The sequence below is a fragment of the Moschus berezovskii genome, chromosome 2, assembly GCF_049115385.1.
Source record: "Moschus berezovskii isolate FMDL1 chromosome 2, NW_MosBer_1.0, whole genome shotgun sequence".
In the NCBI taxonomy this organism is placed as follows: domain Eukaryota; kingdom Metazoa; phylum Chordata; class Mammalia; order Artiodactyla; family Moschidae; genus Moschus; species Moschus berezovskii.
Genome location: NC_142461.1, coordinates 10,496,754 through 10,514,806, shown reverse-complemented (window position 1 = coordinate 10,514,806; position 18,053 = coordinate 10,496,754). Strand labels below are relative to the sequence as shown.

The window sequence follows — 18,053 nt, the reverse complement described above, 5'->3', positions numbered from 1 at the left end:
CTCCAACTCCTCCCCTCCAGCCCCACACGTAGAGAGAATCACTTGGACCATCAGCCCATTTTCCATTTGGTTCCTGGCTGAACACTGGGTCCCCCTGGCCAGATTGCGCGTTCCCTTCGCTAGGGTGGTTATCACGTTGTGTGCTTTCCTCTCCCCCCATGGTGCCTGGCAAGGGAGGAACCCGGAGCCAGTTTCCTGTGCTCCAGGAACTGAAACTTGGTGCTCAGAGGCCTGGAGCCAGCAGCACCATTTGTCAAGCTTTGGAGGCCAACCTACTCTTCATTTTAAGTGAAGAAACCAAGGAGACCCAGGGACGGGAAGGAATTGCCCAGGGTCACCCAGAGGCCAGGCTGGGACTCAGACCTAGCTCTTCTGACTCTTAGGCCCAGGCTCCTGATGCTCCATCTGGATCAAGTTTCTAATCCTTCCAGGTCCTCATTTTCAGGCATGAAACCAAAATCGTCCCTGACAATGTGTTGTCCGAACCTGAGGGGTTAATTCTGCCTCAAATGCCCTAGCTGGAAAAGTCCCAAAGGGATTATTATCCAACCTCCTTCCATCCCCCCAACCCACCCATTTTATAAACAAGCAAACTGAGACCCAGAAAGCAGAAGGACCTCCTCAAGGTCACAATGAACTTGAGCTAGAGCTGAGATCAGGTTCCATGTCTAATTCTTCGCAGGAGAATTAAGCATCACCAATTAATGAATTCATTCAAAAAATTTGAGAGCTTAATAATGCCAAGCTCTGTGCTGAGTACTAAGAATATAAGGGTGAAAAAAGACAGCCACAGCTGGATGAGACATGTGGGGACTCACGGGTACAGAAAATGTTTAGCGTCATGATGGTCTGGGTACCAGTTACATGGTGTGTTCCATTTGTGAAAATTTATCAAGCTGTATATTTTGATATGCACGGTTTTCGGAATGTCTATTTCAATACAAAGTTTTTAAAGAGGACCTTCACAGGCACTGAGTTCAGAGGGCTAGAGTATGCAAGAGGAGACGAGATGTTGAACAACTAATCACACAAGTAATTCTTTAATTACAACTATGACAAGGGCTACAATAAAATACAGGGTGCCCTGGGCTACGGAGTGGGAGGAACTGGTCTAGTCTTGGAGCAGTCAAGGAAGTCTTCTCAGAGGAGGTGAAGGATAAGCTGAACTGTCAAGAATGAGCAGGAGAAACTTCCCTGGTGTTTCAGCGGTTAAGAATTTGCCTTCCAATGCAGGGTACATGGGAACTAAGATGGTCAGGGAACTAAGATACCAATGCCATGGGGTAATTAAGCCCACACCCCACAACAATAAAAGCCCAGGCACTGCAGTGAGAAGCCCTTGTAGCACAACTAGAGAAAGCCCACATGCCACGACGAAAGACCTCACGCACCGCAATAAAGGTCCAGTGCAGCCAAAAAATTAAAAAATAAAAACAATGAAAAAATGAGTAGGAATTAGAGCAGGAATGAGTCTCTGCCCATACCTGACAACACACCACGATGAATCAGGGACCTCAGTGTGAAAGCTAACACTGTAAACTCCTAGAAGAAAACAAATGGGCGTACCTTCAGGATCTTGGGATAGGCAAAGATTTCTTAGGCATCAAAAGCACTCAACATAAAACAGAATTATCAGGGGATGAGGAGAAGCATTCAAGACAGAGAAAAGTTATGTGTGAAGGCCCAGAGGAAGGAAGGGGCAAGGTGTGCTGGAAAGAACTGAGAAAAAGCCAGAAGACGTGGAGGCAGTGAGAAAAAGTGCAAGAGGAGGCAGAAGCCAGACTACCCAGGACTTCATGGGTTGGGTTTGGAGTTGGGATTTTATCCCGAGGGTGCTAGGCTGACTGTAAGAGGAGGGTTCTAAATAGGGGGAGTGGCAGGAGCAGCAACTGAAGCAACAGTTGGGGGATAATGTGACCTTAACCTGGGTTTGCAAAGAGTGCTGCCTCCTTTGATGTGTCTGGGATTGCAAGGGGTTGCCTACACAAAAAAGAGAATGAAAGTGAACACTCCCCTTCTTCCTGGCTCAGCAACCAGACAAGGCCAGGCTTGGATTCTGATTCCTTGCAGATCAAGACGTAGTTTTACAACCTGAAAAGTCACTTCATGCAGGTGCCAGGATGAGGCGGGGCATGGCAGGCAGGCGGGAACTTGGGCTGTGAGGCTCTGTCCTGCCGGGCCCAGCCCTGGTCTTGGAGCAGCTGGAGTCTGCCAGCTCCCACTCACGCCCCAGCTCTGGCCGTAGCCCCACCTCACCCCTGCTCAGCACCTGTACCTCCTCTCTTCCTCCTCCCATCTCGTCCTCCCTCAGAGGACTGCAGAGGCCCGGCCAGAGGGAAGAGTGCAGAGGTCAGGGGTTTCTTCTACCCACTTCCACTGCCACCCACAGACCAACATACCTGCGCCAGAGCTGGAGTGGGACTCAGGCAGCCGGGTCCCAGCATCACTCAGGCCTCCTGCCTGCAAGGCACTCAAGAAAGGCACTGAGGGACTTCCCTGGTGGCGCAGTGTGTAAGAATCTGCCTGCCAGTGCAGGGGACGCAGGTTTGATTCCTGGTCTGGGGAGATTCCACATGCTGCAGAGCAACTAAACACACGCTCTATGGTCCTAGAGGTGCAACTACTGAAACCCCCACGTACCTAGAGCCTGTGCTCTGCAACAAGAGAGTAGTGGGTGTGATGAGAAGCCTGCGTACCCCAAAGAAGAGTAGTACCCACTCTCTGCAAATAGAGAAAGCTGACACAAAAGCAACGAAGACCCAACGCAACCAAAAAAAAAAAGGAGAAAGGCACTGAAAGTGGGGCCTCCATTCAATATTACCTACACTTTCTGAGCTGCACTCCAGGCATGGGCTAGAGTTAAGAAGGTGTTGTTCCTGCTCTCCCGGAACTCTTGGGGTAATGGGGGAAAGGGTGCAACAATATTACAAGTGCTTTACAGAGGTGCAAAGTGCAAGTGAGCCTGGAAAGTCAGGCTGATTTCACTTGGGGAACAGAGTGTGAATATCAAGCCAGATCTCCTCCAAGAGGTGACATTTGAGCTGGGTCATAAAGAATAGTAAGACTGACAGTAGGAAATGCTCTTTGTAGTAGAGGAATGGGTAAGAATTACGAGAACTACTGGGAGTGTTGGGTGCTGTGCTCAGCACCATTTGTATTCATTTAATCCTTATGATGAATCTGTGAAGAAGTATTATAATTATGCCCATTTTCCCAGATGTGGTAACTGAGGCTTAGAGAAGGGAACTGACTTGTTTACAAACTTCCACATCTGGTAAATGGCAAAATTCAGACTTGAACCTAGGTCTTCCATGCTCTTAACTTCTCCTATATAGAGTGGTTTGAGCGAAGGACATGTGGAGAAGGGTAGGAGGTGAGACTGCGGGGTGGGGAGACTGCTGGGAGGAGGCAGAGGTTTGGGTGGTATTAGCCTTGGTGAGGAGTGCAGGCTTTATTCAGGGAGCAGTGGGGAGCCATGCAAGGTTCATTAGTGAGGGAGGGAGTAAAGAGGGATGGGACACACAATTAGCTGTTTTTATTTATTACAACTTTTAAACTTTATTTTGGCTCCGCTGGGTCTTCATTGAGGTTCATGGGCTTCTCACTGAGGCGCCATCTCTTGTCGCGAAGCACAGGCTCCAGGGTGTGAGGGCTTCAGTAGCTGTGGTGCGTGGGCTTGGTTACCACGTGGCATGCGAGATCTTCCTGGACCAAGGATGGAACCTGTGTCCCCTGTATTGGCAGGCAGATTCCTAACCACTGGACCACCAGGGAAGTCCCCAGCTTTATGCTTTTAGAGACCCACTTCGAAGGAGGAGAAATTAGAGACAGAGAACCCTGTGTAAGAGTTGCTACAAAAATCCAAGGAAAAGATGGGGGTTGAAGGATGGAGAAGACAGGGTGCGCCGGGAGAAGGCAGGCAGAACCTGGGGGCTAAATGGCTCCAGCGGATGAAGTGGAAGGAGGAGCCACAGATGTCCTGGGTTTGGGGCCTGTTATGTTCCAGAAAGAAGCTTAATAACAGGTCTTTAACAATACATTGAATACCGCCTCCCTTAATCAGGGCTTCGCTCCATGCATGGCACCTGCAAGACTCACCCCTGGATGGTGCTTTTGTTGTTGTCGTCGCTCAGTCTTGTCTCTTTTCGACCCCATGGACGGCAGCACGCCAGGCTTCCCTGTACTTAACCATCTCCCGGAGCTTGCTCAAACTCATCCATTGAGTCAGTGATGCCATCCAACCATCCCGTTCCTGTCGTCCCCTTCTCCTCCCGCCTTCACTCTTTCCCAGCATCAGGGTCTTTTCTAATGAGTCAGCTCTTCGCATCAGGTGGCCAAAGTATTGGAATTTCAGCTTCAGCATCAGTCCTTCCAATGAATATTCAGGACTGATTTTCCTTTAGGATTGACTGGTTTGATCTTCTTGCAGTCCAAGGGACTCTCAAGAGTCTTCTCCAGCACCACTTAGTCTTCTCCAAATACCTGAATGCATTTGTCACTTGCTTTCGTCCTTGCTCACCCGATACATATGGAGCACTTACTGTATGCCAGGTATTCTGGAGCTAGGATGGACAAGGAACAAACTGAACTAGCCTCATTAGTGGCTTAATGATTCCAGCCTGGGGTCTGCATCTGAATCCTGGTTCTGCTACTTCTTGTACTGAGTCCTGGCTCAGCTTCCAGCTTGCTTGTGACTTCAGGTACATTACTCTATCTCTCCTTTTCTCAGTTTCCTCATCTGTAAAATGGGAAAACTAACCGTAGCTGGCACAGGGATTAAATGGGTTAATACATGGAAAGTCGCTGGCACTGGGTAAGCATTTTGTGTCAGCTATTATTATTACAGAGTTCACCTTTTAGTGGGGAGACAGATCCAATTACACAATTATTTAATTACAACAGGGATAAATACCTTGAAGGAGCAGCACAGTCTGGAGGTGAGGGAGGGCTCCCCAAAGTGAGGGATGGTCCCCGCTGAGTGCTGGGGCTGGCCAGTTTAAGCGTGAGGGAGAGGGGTCTCAGAGGTGGCCGACCCTCAGGCAGAAGGAAGTGCTGAGAGGTTTGTATTTCTGCTAACTCTCCCTCTTTGAAATCTCAAAATGGTGCTGAGAAGTAGGTCAGGCAGATACTCTGCCCCCATTTTCCAGAAGGGGCAGTAAGACCTAGAGAGAAACAGGGACTTAGCTGGTCAGTGGCAGAGCCTCCTGGCTGTTGCTCTGATCCAGGGGGCTGGAGGGGACAGGCTGAGAAGAGGCCTTTGTCCCTCTGTCTGCTGGGGCGGGCGCAGCAGGAACTGAGGCCGCAGCTGGCCACCGTTCCTTCCCCTGCCAGCAGAGCAAGTCGAGGCTCATGGCAGGAGCTGGGAACGTTCCTTTCGCCTTTTTTTTTTTTTTTAAAGGCACTTTAATCAACATTAAGCTGTGACTTCAAATAGACACAGCTCCCAACTGTCCTCCCTAACCCTGGGTCTCTCCAACTCCCCAGGGTAAGCCCCCCAGGCAGCCAAGTTTCCAGGAAAGGGAATGAGGCCTGGCCTTGGAATCCAAAGACTTTGTGGTGAGTCCTGGCTCAGCCTCCAACTTGCTGTGTGAACTCGGGCAGGTCACCAGCCCTCTCTGGGCTCCGAGTGTCCTCTGCAAAACAGGGAAGGGAGGGTTGAAGGACATCGGGTGGTGGGGGAGGGTGGTGGTGGTGGTGGTGGTGGTAGTAGTGGTGGGGGGAGCCCAGTAACCGGGTTCAGCCAGCTGCAGCCGCTTTGCTGCCCTTCAAGTTGGAGGCACTGGGGCCTCGGGGGTCCGGAAGCCGGGGACAGGGAGCCTTTCATCTCTGCTGGCCCAGGGTCGCTGCAGGTTGGCAGGCCCCACATCCCGAGATCGCGTTTCAGGCTGGAAGGGGCCTTCCTGTGACCTCAGCCGGCCAGCCCGGCCCCTGCCCCCTCCTCCCCCTTCTCACCAGAGGGAAGCAGGCAGCATCCCGCCCAAGGTCACTGGCCAGCAAGTGGCTGTCCTTCGGCCTGCCCTTCCCTCCCACCCGAGCCAGCCCCCACCGGCCTCCCACTGTAAAGCCTCAGGTCTCCTGGGCCATTAGGAATCTGCCAAGCGAGGCGTGGTCTTTTTCCTCTCTCTTGTTTCTTGGCTTGTTTTCCCGGTTCTCCAACAGCCGCCTCCTGCAAAAGCCTCCGGGTGCGTGTACAGGAACATTTTTCTTTAAAAAAAAAAAAAATAAAAGAAAGAGAGAGAAATGCAGCCACAATTTGGGTAAAAAAGCAACCAACTTCTTAATCCTTCCCTGTAACCTCTGGCTCCTCAGCAGGGTTGGCTCCAGCCGCTGGGAAGGAAGGCCCTGCTGGGGTGAGAGGCCTGGGCTTGTTTCCCGCCCACCCCTCCTCACCCGCCTTTGCTCTCCTTCAGGGTTTCGTCTGACTTCTGGAGCCAGGAGGAGACGAGCTGCAGGGCTCAGCAGAGCTCAGGAAGCGTGAGGGGCTGATGGGGCTGGCCAGGGCCTCTGCCCTCTGCCCACTTGGCCACTTTCTAGGGAGGTTACACGGAGCAGGAGTTTTCACTCCTAACCCACTGCCCCTACTCCCGCTTTCATTCCTTTATTCTCCTCTCCTAGACATTGTCGTCTCTCCACTACAAGTCCCCTGCAAGTTCCCTGAGCGCCATCTCCCATCTCACTGCTTCGTCATCCAGCACCAGGGCTTGGCTTTCTTTTTGTGAAAGCCATACACTTCCACACTCCAAGCCTCTATCCACTCAGACTCCTCCGTAGCGGGGCACTCAGTGTCCCCGCCAGGTCTTGCTCTGTCTGCGGAACCCTTAATTAATTATCTGTTGCAGCCGCAGGACCTGGGTCAGTGCTTGAAACATCCTGGGTACTTGGTGTCTCTTGCATGAATGATTTCAAACCATCAAAAGGTCTCTAGCAATATTCAGGGTGATCCTGCAAAAGGAACATTTGATCACGTCACATGCCAGTTAAAACCCTTCCGTGCCTCCCCAGCACCCTTAGAATCCAGTCCAATTCTCCATCCCCCACCTCTTTCCATTTGCCGGATCTCATCAAAGGATTTCCTTTTTCCCCAACATGCCATCTTTTCTCTTGCCTCTGGGCCTTTGTACTTAGAAGAAATTCCCCCCTGCCTGCCACACCCTTCCCCAGCTCTCACCTGACTGACTCCCTCTGGCCAGTTACCTGGTCAGATTACCCAACAAGCAGAGGAACTTGTATTCAGGACACCAGCAAAGCAGGAGCACTAAAAACTTTAAAAAAATGATCTGATAATTTAAAAAACATTTAAATAGTATTCATGGCAAACATCTGAAGTTTATTGGAGTTCCTTACTCTTATAGTGAGTTTCATTTTTATGTTGAATTTACATATGGGCTGGGTGGTGGTAGGTTGACATAATCTGGCTCTGATTTTTCCTTTTTTTATTTTTAAAAATATTTATTGGAAACTTACATTACCATATGTAAAATAGATAGCCAAGGGAGAATTTGCTGTATGGCTAAGAAACTCAAACAGGGGTTCTGTATCAACCAGGAGGGGTGGGATGGGGAGGGAGATGGGAAGGAGGTTCAAAAGGGACGGGATATATGTATAGCTATGGCTGATTCAGGTTGAGGTTTGACAGAAAACAACAAAATTCTGTAAAGCAATTATCCTTCAATAAAAAAATAAATTAAAAAATTATTTATTTGGTTGTGTTGGGTCTTAGTTGTGGCATATAGGATCTTCTATCTTCTTTGCGGTATGCGGATTTTTAGTTGTGGCATGTGAATTCTTAGTTGTGACTTCTGTGATTAAATTCCCTGACCAGGGATCAAACCCAAGCTCCCTGCATTGGGAGTGCCAAGTCTCAGCCACTGGACCACCAGGGAAGTCCTTCACCCTGATCTTTAAATCTCAGCCTAGATATCAACTGGATTCCTAGGTAGTGCTAGTGACAAAAAACCCACCTGCCAATGCAGGAGACATAAGAGACACAGGTTTGATCCCTGGGTTGGGAAGATTCCCTGGAGGAGGGCATGGCAACCCACTCCAGTACTGCTTGGAGAATCCCATAAACAGATGAGCCCGATGGGCTACAGTCCACAGGGTCACAGAGTTGGACACCACTGAGGTGACTTAGCACAGGCATCAACTACTCCTCCAGGAAGCCTTCACTGACCCCTTGACAGGTTTAGGTCTCTTTTTTGGTAGTCCCAAAGCCTCTCTGGATTCTTCTTTAATACTGCTGTTTTTGCTTTACTTCAGTTCAGTTCAGTTCAGTGGCTGAGTCGTATCCGACTCTTTGCGACCCCATGAATCACAGCACGCCAGGCCTCCCTGTCCATCACCAACTCCTGGAGTTCACTCAAACTCATGTCCACAGAGTCAGTGATGCCATCCAGCCATCTCATGCTCTGTCGTCCCCTTCTCCTCCCGCCCCCAATCCCTCCCAGCATCAGACTCTTTTCCAGTGAGTCAACTCTTCACATGAGGTGGCCAAAGTATTGGAGTTTCAGCTTTAGCATCAGTCCTTCCAATGAACACCCAGGATTGATCTCCTTTAGAATGGACTGGTTGGATCTTCTTGCAGTCCAAGGGACTCTCAAGAATTTTCTCTAGCACCACAGTTCAAAAGCATCAATTCTTCGGCGATCAGCTTTCTTCACAGTCCAACTCTCACATCCATACATGACCACGGGAAAAACCATAGCCTTGACTAGACGGACCTTGGTTGGCAAACTAATGTCTCTGCTTTTTAATATGCTATCTAGGTTGGTCATAACTTTCCTTCCAAGGAGTAAGCGTCTTTTAATTTCCTGGCTGCAATCAGCATCTGCAGTGATTTTGGAGCCCAAAAAAACAAAGTCTGACACTGTTTCCACTGTTTTTCCATCTATTTCCCATGAAGTGATGGGACCAGATGCCATGATCTTTGTTTTCTGAATGTTGAGCTTCAAGCCAACCTTTTCACGCTCCTCTTTCATTTTCATCAAGAGGTTTTTGAGTTCCTCTTCACTTTCTGCCATAAGGGTGGTGTCATCTGCATATCTGAGGTTATTGATATTTCTCCCGGCAATCTTGATTCCAGCTTGTGCTTCTTCCAGCCTTGCTTTCTATTGCCTGATTTCAAGTCTGTAAACTCCCTGGGGGCATCTCTTTCCACTTCTGTATCTGCAGTGCCCAGAAGACCTAGCATAGAACTTACCCCAGCATGTTAGTATCTAGCCTTTATAGATTCAGTCTCCTTTGCAGGGTTTGCACTATACATCATATTCTATGTCTCTGTATTATAACTTTGAGGAACTCCTATCTGCCCTTCAAGACCCCACTCAAATGATCCCTCTTCTGGTAAGCCTGCCCCAATCCTCCAGTTAAATTCTATGCTTCTGTGGGCTCCTAGCTCCTGCTGCAATTGTTGTTCCTCTCTTTTTTTCAAATAATGTATGTGTATTTAAAAAAATTTTTTCCTTTTGCTGTTAGTTTTATTTATTTTTAAATATTTATGTACGTATTTATTCGGCTTCACCAGGTCTTAGTTGTGGCACTTGGCCTCTCTCAGTTGCAGCATGTGGGGTCTTCAGTTGTGGTCTGTGGGATCCACTTCCCTGACCAGGGATAGAACCTGGGCCCTGTGTTGGGAGCTCAGTCTTAGCCACTGGACCACCAGGGAAGTCCTATGTATGTGTAGCTTTTATGTGTGTGTTTTTCTCCCTCACTAGATTGGGAGTCAGTCGAGGGCAGAGATTGGATGGATGGATCCGTGGATTCCCAGTGCCCTGCACAGGTCTGGCAAGAGCCGTCAGCAGTAGAGGCTCATTAAATGAATAGACTTGGAGATGTTACAAAGGAGAGAAAATTCAGACAGGATTTTGAAGCGGGGAGGGAAAAAACAAGAATAACATGTACTTACTGAGGGGATGGAGTCAGTACAGACAACAGCAAACAGAACACCGACCACTGAGAGCTTGAGAGTGCAAGGGGCAAGAGCCTAGCGGAGCTCTGCCTCTCGCGGGCTGTGCGGCCTCGCGCAGACCATAGAACCTGTCGGTGCCTCAGTGTCCTCATCTGTAAAACGAGGGATAGTAATGTTGCAGGAAGAGGGACCCCCTCCAGGGCCTGAAACTGGGCTCTTGTCTAACACTCAGAAATGAACTGTCCGCGGAGACACATCTGCTGACAAAGCAAGAGATTTTTTTGGGAAATGGCTCCCGGGCTGAGAGCAGTAGGGTAGAGGAACCCAGGAGAACTGCTCTGTCTCATGGCTCACAGTCTCGGGTTTATGGTGATGGGATTAGTTTTCGGGTTGTCCTTAGCCAATCATCTGACTCAAGAGTCCTCCCTGGTGGTGCACGCCCTGGTCCTGGGCCAAATGGATGCGAGAGGATTCTGGGAGGTGGTCGGACATGCGGTGCCTCCTTTTGACCTTTCCTAACTCTTCCGGTTGGTGGTGGCTTATTAGGTCCGTGTTCCTTACCAGGACCTCCTGTTGTAAAACAGCTCATGCAAATGGTTACTGTGGTGCCTGGCCAGGGTGGATGTTTCGGTCAGTGTGCTTCCCCTGACAGTAATGGGATCCACCTCACCAGGAATCAAATAGACTAATATTTGACAGGTGCTGAGAGCTGTGCCAGGCACACGTGGGCACTCGGTGTGTTGCCATCACTGTTACCAACTCCACTGCTGAGCGCTTTGCTTGTGCTGGGCACATTCATCTGGCTTCCCTGTTTAGTCCTCACAGCGGCCTGAGAAGCAGGGATTGTTGTCTTCTTCTACCAAGAAACGAGGTGTAAGCAGGCCAAACAGCTTGCGGAGGCCACTCCCTGGGTGAGCGGCGGGAATGGGATTTGAACTCAAGGCTTCCTGGCCTGCCCGCCCACCCTTGTTCCTTGACTGTGTGGCAGCACCTGCCTGCAGGAGGAGGGGGGAGGGAGAGAAGATGGCACAGTGGGAAGGCAGGGAGGCTTTGCCGAGCTGGGGCCTCAGGAGCAGAGCGGCAGGCGTTTTTCTAGAGCTTTCATTTCCGTCTGCCTCTTCTGAGCAGGTGAAAAACCCCACAGAGGGCCCTTCACTTGAGTCCTCCCCCTCCTCCTCCCCCTCCCAGCGCTGCCTCATCCCCCATGCTGGGAGCGGGGAGGTCAGGCTTGCTGTGTGGGGGTTGCAGGCAAGGGGAGTGAGGTGGTGGGGGAGCATCATTCCAGATCCTTCCCCTCCAGCGCCGCCCCCACTCCCCCCACCTTCCCCCATCAAAGTCGCTCCGGGGAGGAGACAGCATTCCAGGTGGAAGGAATGGCAAATGCAAAGGCTGTGGATTCAGGATGTGGAGGCGGGGAAAGCCTGCAAGCTTGGCTGGAACCGAGGTTCGGGGGCCCCCTGGGATTGCTCAGTGGAGAAGAACTTGTTTGACGAGAGGGAGGGAGGGAGAGAGAGATGCAGTGGACCCAGCCTGAGCTGAGCATGCCAGAGGCAGGGCAGTGGCTTGGAGACCATTCTGCCTCTGAGCGAAGTGCTCTCCACCCTCTAGCCCTCAGGCAGGGGTTGTGTGGAGGGGTCAGGGTGATTCTCCTTGGTCCCTCAGCCCTGAATCCCTGTGCTCTGGTAGTTCTGTACCAGGCATTGGTTCATGGCATTTTGTGCCTTCTTTCACTGTGCTTTCCCTCCAGCCCTACAAGATCAGTACGATTCACTCCATTTTATAGATGAGAAAACTGAGGCTAGGACTGCCCCAAGGTCACACGGGTGTTAAGAGATACATCTGGGACTCGAATCCACGACTGTTTCCAGAGATGGCAATCTGCCTGCTATGCGCTATACTGGCTGTGACTGCTTTTCTGGAGTGCTTGCCATCCCCATAGCAACAAGGAGAGGAAGCCTTGTGCTGAAAAGCACTTTATAGTTCATGCAGGACTTGTTTTTTCTGCTCCTCACAACAGCCCCGGAGGCAGAGCTATTATCATCCCTATTTTATAGACAAGGAAACTGAGGCTCAAAGACGGGGTGTGGCTTGGCTAGGACAGAGCCATTAAGTGGCACAGTTGGGACTCAAACCCAGTTCTGGTGACTTGACGAGTCTTCCTGCTTCCCCTGGCAGAGGGAGAAGTTATGCTCTCTGATCTCATCAGCCTCAGAGGACAGGGAACAGGCAGGGGTTATTTTTTAGAACTGGTGGGAAAGGAACAGGGTTTGGTCTTCAGAACCTGGGACTTACCGGCAATGATTATTTCATCATTCCAGGTGGGTACTAGACAGAGGGCTTGTCTCTCAAAAGCACCAAGCCCTCTCAAGTTCCAAGGTTGGGTTTAAATTGCAGTCATATATATTTTTTAATTAATTGATTTAATTGGAGGCTAATTACTTTACAATATTGTAGTGGTTTTTGCCATACATTGACATGAATCAACCATGGGTGTACATGTGTCCCCCTTCCTGAACCCCCTCCCACCTCCCTCCCCCAAAATACCAATACAGTCATATTGTCTCTTGACTGTTTGGCCTTGGGTAAGTCACTTGACCTCTCTGTGCTTGCTTTATCTCATTTGGAAAATGATAACAACAGGACCTAAATTATAGGCCTGCTGTAAGAATGCATGAGTAAAGCACTTACCACATGGCTGGCACATAGCAAATGCTCAATGTTAGTGCTTATTATTAGTGACAGCAATGTTTTTTTTTTGGGCAGCACCATGTGGCTTGTGGATCTTAGGTCCCCAACCAGGGATCGAACTCATGCCCTTGGCAGTGAAAGTGTGGAGTCCTAACCTTGACTGTCAGTTAAGTCCCAACATTAGTATTAGTATTAAGATGCACAGCACCTCCCCTTCTGAAAGTAACCTATCTCCATTGCCTGAAAGGAGAAACGAAGTCTCCTGTTGCCAGACAACCTTCAAGCAAAGCACCAGAATCTTACCTAGTACAGACAGTAACTGCTGACATCAATAATAATAATAATTATTAAGGCGAGCATTCAACAACTGCAGCTATGTGCCAATCACTGTGCTAACTACTTCACATATTAAATACTTATTTATTTACGGCTGCATCAGGTCTCAGTTGCAGCATGCAGGATCTATCGTTGTGATGTGCAGGCGCCAGGGTGCGTGGGCTCTGTAGTTTTGTCCCAGTTGCCCCGCAGCATGTGGCATCTTGGTTCCCTGACCAGGGATTGAACCCACGTCCTCTGAAATGGCAGGTGAATTCTTAACCACTGGACCACCAGGGAAGTCCCCACATTTGAGATAAATAAACCTGTGATAATCTTCACATCTCTGAGAATCAGGAGCAATTATCAACCCCATTTTACAGATAAGGAAACTGAGGTGCAGAGAGGTGAAGTCACCTGCTCAAGGTCACACTGCCAGGAAATGGTACAGATGTGATTTGAACCCAGGCTTGCCTGGCTCCAAAGTCTTTTATGACAATTAAGGTCAGATGACAACTTGCCTGGTGACCAGGCACTTGCATCAGCTCTCTCCCAGTATCAGTATTAATCAGTTAATACTAATTGCTAATTATTATTAGCATTATTTATCTACTGGATATGCTGCCTTAGGCTCACCTCCCTCCACGTTGTGAAGGCCAAACATCATTTACGAGGTGCCTTCTACGTGCCAGAGTGTCTTATACACATTTCCACACTGAATCCTCACTCCCTCACCTTAAGCCCTTCTACCACTATCCCCACTGACTGGAAGAGGAGCTGAGGTACAGAGACGTGTGGTGACTCTTAGGGTCACATGTTTCAGGGTGAGATGGAGAGCCAAGATTCAAGCCCAGGGAGGCTGATGTCAACACTCAGGCACTACCAGAAAAGAACAGAGACCCTTGGAGAATGGCCTCACTTTCAAAGCCAGGTTCCTTACCCTGTAACACCTTATTTGTTTAGGCCCACAGCAAGAGTTCTCTCCCCAGTGTTGCAATTCACCCGCATGGGCCTGGGCCTAGATGCTTTCAGCACCCTTTCTCTTGGCCTCCAACACTTCTTCCAACCACCTGCAGCTTAGTTAATCCCCATTCATCAACTCACTTCAGGAAGCTTCCTGAGACCCCATCTCAATTCCTGATATTCACTCTCATAAACACATGGTACTTTGCCTCCTTATTCCTTATCATAGTTTTTGATTTGTCTGATCATTCATTTAACAACTTGCTTCCTCATTAAACTGTAAGCCCCATGAAGGTATGAGTCTGTTTTGCTTACCACTGTAGCTATAGCGCTGGCAGGCTGCCCTACACATGGTTGGGGTGTAATAATTTTTTTACTGAATGGATGAATCCATGAATGAATAAATAGCTATCAGGCACTTTACACACATGACTCATTAATTCCACAATTAACTTATTGAATCCTCACAACTGCTATGTTGTCCCCATTTTAGAGAAGACCTGGGTGAGGCTGAAAGTTAGTTACAAAGTAGTGGAGCTTGGATTCAATCTTTCTTAGTGTGCCCTAAAGTCATTGACCTCTGCATAGCACCTTCTGCCTCCCAGCACCCAGTGGCCACAGTCAGGATTTAAATAGTCATCAGTCCTCAGACCCGGAGAAGGCAATGGCAAGCCACTCCAGTACTCTTGCCTGGAGAATCCCGTGGATGGAGGAGCCTGGTAGGCTGCAGTCCCTGGTGTCGCTAAGGGTCCGACATGACTGAGCGACTTCACTTTCACTTTTCACTTTCACACGTTGGAGAAGGAAATGGCAACCCACTCCAGTGTTCTTGCCTGGAGAATCCCAGGGATGGGGGAGCCTGGTGGGCTTCCGTCTATGGGGTCACACAGAGTCGGACACGACTGAAGTGACTTAGCAGCAGCAGCAGTCCTCAGACCACACGGCCCAATTTGAGCCTGGAGGTCACTGACTCAGCGGGCACTGGGGCCTTATGGGCACCACCCACTTGGTGGTTTCTGTCCTTCTAATGTCTTAGGCTGCTCCCCCCTCACACTCCCTTTTTGGCTTCCTTCCTTTCCAGAGAAGGAAAAGGACAAGGAATTATAGCCAAGGCAGTCCTTCCGAGAAAAACAGTCCTGCGGTGAAAAGAGCCCTGTTCTGAGAGCAGAGAGACCTGGATACAAGTCCTGGAATGGAGACTGCCTCTCTTGGAGCTTCTGTGCCCTTACTCAGGATTCTACCTGGGTTTTTGACTCACCTGTCATCCCTTACTCACCTCCTGATTCCTAGGCCCCCAGAAACAGTTCGGGTACATCCCTTGGTTTATTTTTCCCCGGAACTTCGGAGCTGGGGAGTGGCTTGTGCCCAAGTCTATGGTGACCAGAGAGATGGGGGAATTGGCCTGAGGGCACCCTCAATAATCTCTCTGGAATGCTAACAAGTTGGGGGAGAGAAGTCTTTCTCAGGGGACACCAGGCCTGGAAGGGAGAAATACAGAAATGGAAGCCAAAGATACAGGTTTGAGTCCCAGGGTCATTTCAAATTCCCTGGGCGACTCAGGGTTAAGTCATGGAGTTTTTAGTTTTCTCTTTTGCAAAATAAGGACAGTATCTGCCTTTAAGAGTTGCTCTAGAGAACTAATTGAGGTACAATGTGAATCCAGCCTGCAACCTTTTATAATCGGCAAGACACGCATATACTCACTCAAGCATGAATCCTTAACAAACACTACAGGACAAGAGGCAGACGTGACTGCTCCTACTTTGCAGGACAGACTGAGACCCAGATAAGCTGAGAGAGTTGCCTGAGGTCGCAGAGTGCGGTGGCGGCTGAACCAGGGTCCAACTCACCTGACCCTTGCCTTTCACAGCCAGCACCCAATCCCAGGACCCCGGGCCTCACCCCGGAGGGACCCTTAACAGCAGGCTGGAGCCTGTGACTCACTCTCCCCACCCTACTTTCGGCCGGCTTGAGACCGGCCGGGAAGGAACAAAACTATCAGTAGCTTTAGGGGTGTCCACAGAAACTTTACAGGTTTGGCCCATTCATCCTACCAAAGATACTGGTTATTTGAACTCTAACAAGAAGAATTAGCCTCTCGATACACTTTGTACGAGTTTTTAGGTGGGATTTTCCTACTTTGAATATAGGAGTTGGTTTAGTTTCAAAGCCACCCCACTTCACTTGGTTTGCTCCTCGCTGTTTACTCCGATTGCGGAAGTGCTCGGGTGGAGCTCCCGGGACTGTACCCTAGAGTACGTCGTTTGCGTAGCCTTTAACTGACATTCCACTCAGGCCAATGGAAAGCCCGGAAGTCCCAGGCGGGTGGGGCAGAGAGCCAATCAGGGCGGTTGGCGGGGTGTGGCTGCGTCCCAGGGCGGGGAATCGCGTAATGGCGGACGCGGGCCGGGCGAGCGCGGCTGGGGGCGTATCGCGCTGAGCGGGGGGGGGGCTCCGGCTGTGTGGCAGCCCGAGAGGCGGCCGGAGAGAACGGACCCTGTTTGGAGAAGGGCGGCCGGCCAGCCCTTCTGACGCTAAGGGCGACCGCGCGAGACCAGGTGAGCAACAAGTCCCCGCGGGCGGGCCCAGCCGTGAGGCGCCGGGCCCAGTCGGGCCGCCCCTCCCGAGCCTCTCAGGGTTTCGGAGGAGTGGGTGCCGCGCCTCCGGCCGCAGACCGACCGAGACCCGGTGAGCGGTCAGCGCGGGGTGATGTCTTACAGTCCACTCCCCTCCCCAGAGAGGTGGTGTCCCGGAGACCCTCTCGGAGGCTTGGAAGGACCTGCGGGGCTGCCAAAGTACCCCAACCTGATTTATCTGTGCTTCCAACTCGCTGTGTGACCTTGGGCAAGTCACTTCCCTTTCTGGGCCTTGTTTTACCCATTTGTAAAACCAAGGCTTTGCGGGCAGACGTTATCAGAGATCTTGGGCAAGTTCTTCTCTCGGCGGAGCCTCAGTTTCCATCTCTGGGCCATAAAGCGCTCTCTGAGACTTCTGGCCTAAGTTGCAGAGTGGCGGAGAGGAATGTGTGTGTACGTGAGTGTAGGTGTGTGTCCAGGATGGTCTGCAGAGTAATGAGGCAAGTTGGCTAAAGGGGCCCATTGAGGAAGACTCTGGATGGACCCCAGACTATAATGGGGTGGGGTCTGGTTGTCTTGGTCTTCCAGGACCCTAGAATCTCTGAGATGGGGAAGTTTTGTACAGTTTATAGAATCGGAGAAGAGGAAGGGATCCTTGGAGCCTCTTGGGGCTGTGATTGAAATTTAGGCCCCAAAGAACTCGGTTTTCTTTCGGGTGGGTTAGAGGGAACATTTATTAAGGTGCTCCTACTGTGTGTCAAATAGGTTCTTGTTTAATTTTTACAGCCAGACTTGAGAATTTACAGGTAAACTAAGTTTCAGAGAACTTGAGTAACTTGCCCAAGGTCACACAGTAAAGTTCAGAGCTTACCAACATTAGGGTGTTTGCTTTGAGAATCACTGGTCAAGGGGGAATTGACTGTCTACTTAAAGGAAGTTTGCTTTGTCATAGATGGGGGAGGGGTTGGGTCCCAGACACTTGAATTGACTTCTGACAAGGAGAAACGCTGGGTCTTAATCTCTGGATAGTTAATCGTAAGTGCATCCCCTTTGTTAAATTTGTGAGTTGGAAAGGACCGTTACTGAATTGTAAAAGTCACTCGGAAGTGTGTCAGAATCTCAGAGAACTCAGTTTGAATCCTGATTGCATGGCCAGTAGAAGTTCACTAACTATTGGTGCATAGATTTGACTCTTGGTTTGGAATGGTGCCAGCCTAGTAACTTTTTCTCTTCCCTAAGAAGGCCAGGCTTTCTTGGGATGGAAGAAATTTCCCATTTGTTAGTGCAAATTTCTTTGGATTCTTGGGGTGAAAGTTTCAATAGCCCGCCTCTTGATTAAGTGAAATACTCCTTTCTTTTTGCTTCCTGTTATTTGACTTCTAGATTAGTGAAGATTGTGGACCTAGAGTGGGTACTACAAATAAATTGCAACCCTTAACTTTTCCAAGTCTCAGAGCTTTTGGTTACTCAAAATGGTAGGACAGCAGTGTGTATTGTTCTCATGTGTCAACGGTAGGGAAGAAAATTGGAAGAGGAAGTTGCTGAGAAGGAGGGCGTTTCTTAGCATTGGAGCCAATATGTATTTCTTTGTTTGAAATTCTAAA

General features: G+C 49.8%; 1 protein-coding gene and 1 long non-coding RNA gene across 13 annotated transcripts in view; one reads left to right on the top strand and one right to left on the bottom strand.

The window, feature by feature from the left end:
* Window positions 1–3,219: 3,219 nt before the first annotated feature.
* On the bottom strand, window positions 3,220–15,823 carry LOC129538267 (uncharacterized). Of its 12 annotated transcripts, none has more exons than XR_016039164.1 (6): window positions 15,724–15,817; window positions 9,905–10,059; window positions 7,169–7,262; window positions 4,913–6,942; window positions 4,099–4,738; window positions 3,220–3,804 (listed from the first exon to the last, which is right to left on the bottom strand). It is a non-coding gene; the product is annotated as an uncharacterized LOC129538267 (long non-coding RNA). The 12 variants fall into 12 exon arrangements; XR_008682195.2 differs by having other exon boundaries at window positions 3,220–4,738; window positions 4,913–6,204; window positions 6,849–6,942; XR_016039158.1 differs by having other exon boundaries at window positions 3,221–4,738; window positions 4,913–5,162; window positions 5,535–6,942.
* A 421-nt stretch (window positions 15,824–16,244) lies between these two features.
* WASF2 (WASP family member 2) overlaps window positions 16,245–18,053 on the top strand; it is a 72,970-nt gene continuing 71,161 nt past the window's right edge. Inside the window, exon 1 of the mRNA XM_055396965.2 lies at window positions 16,245–16,431. The gene's annotated coding sequence lies outside the window, so the exon portion shown is untranslated. The remainder of the gene's footprint in view (window positions 16,432–18,053) is intronic.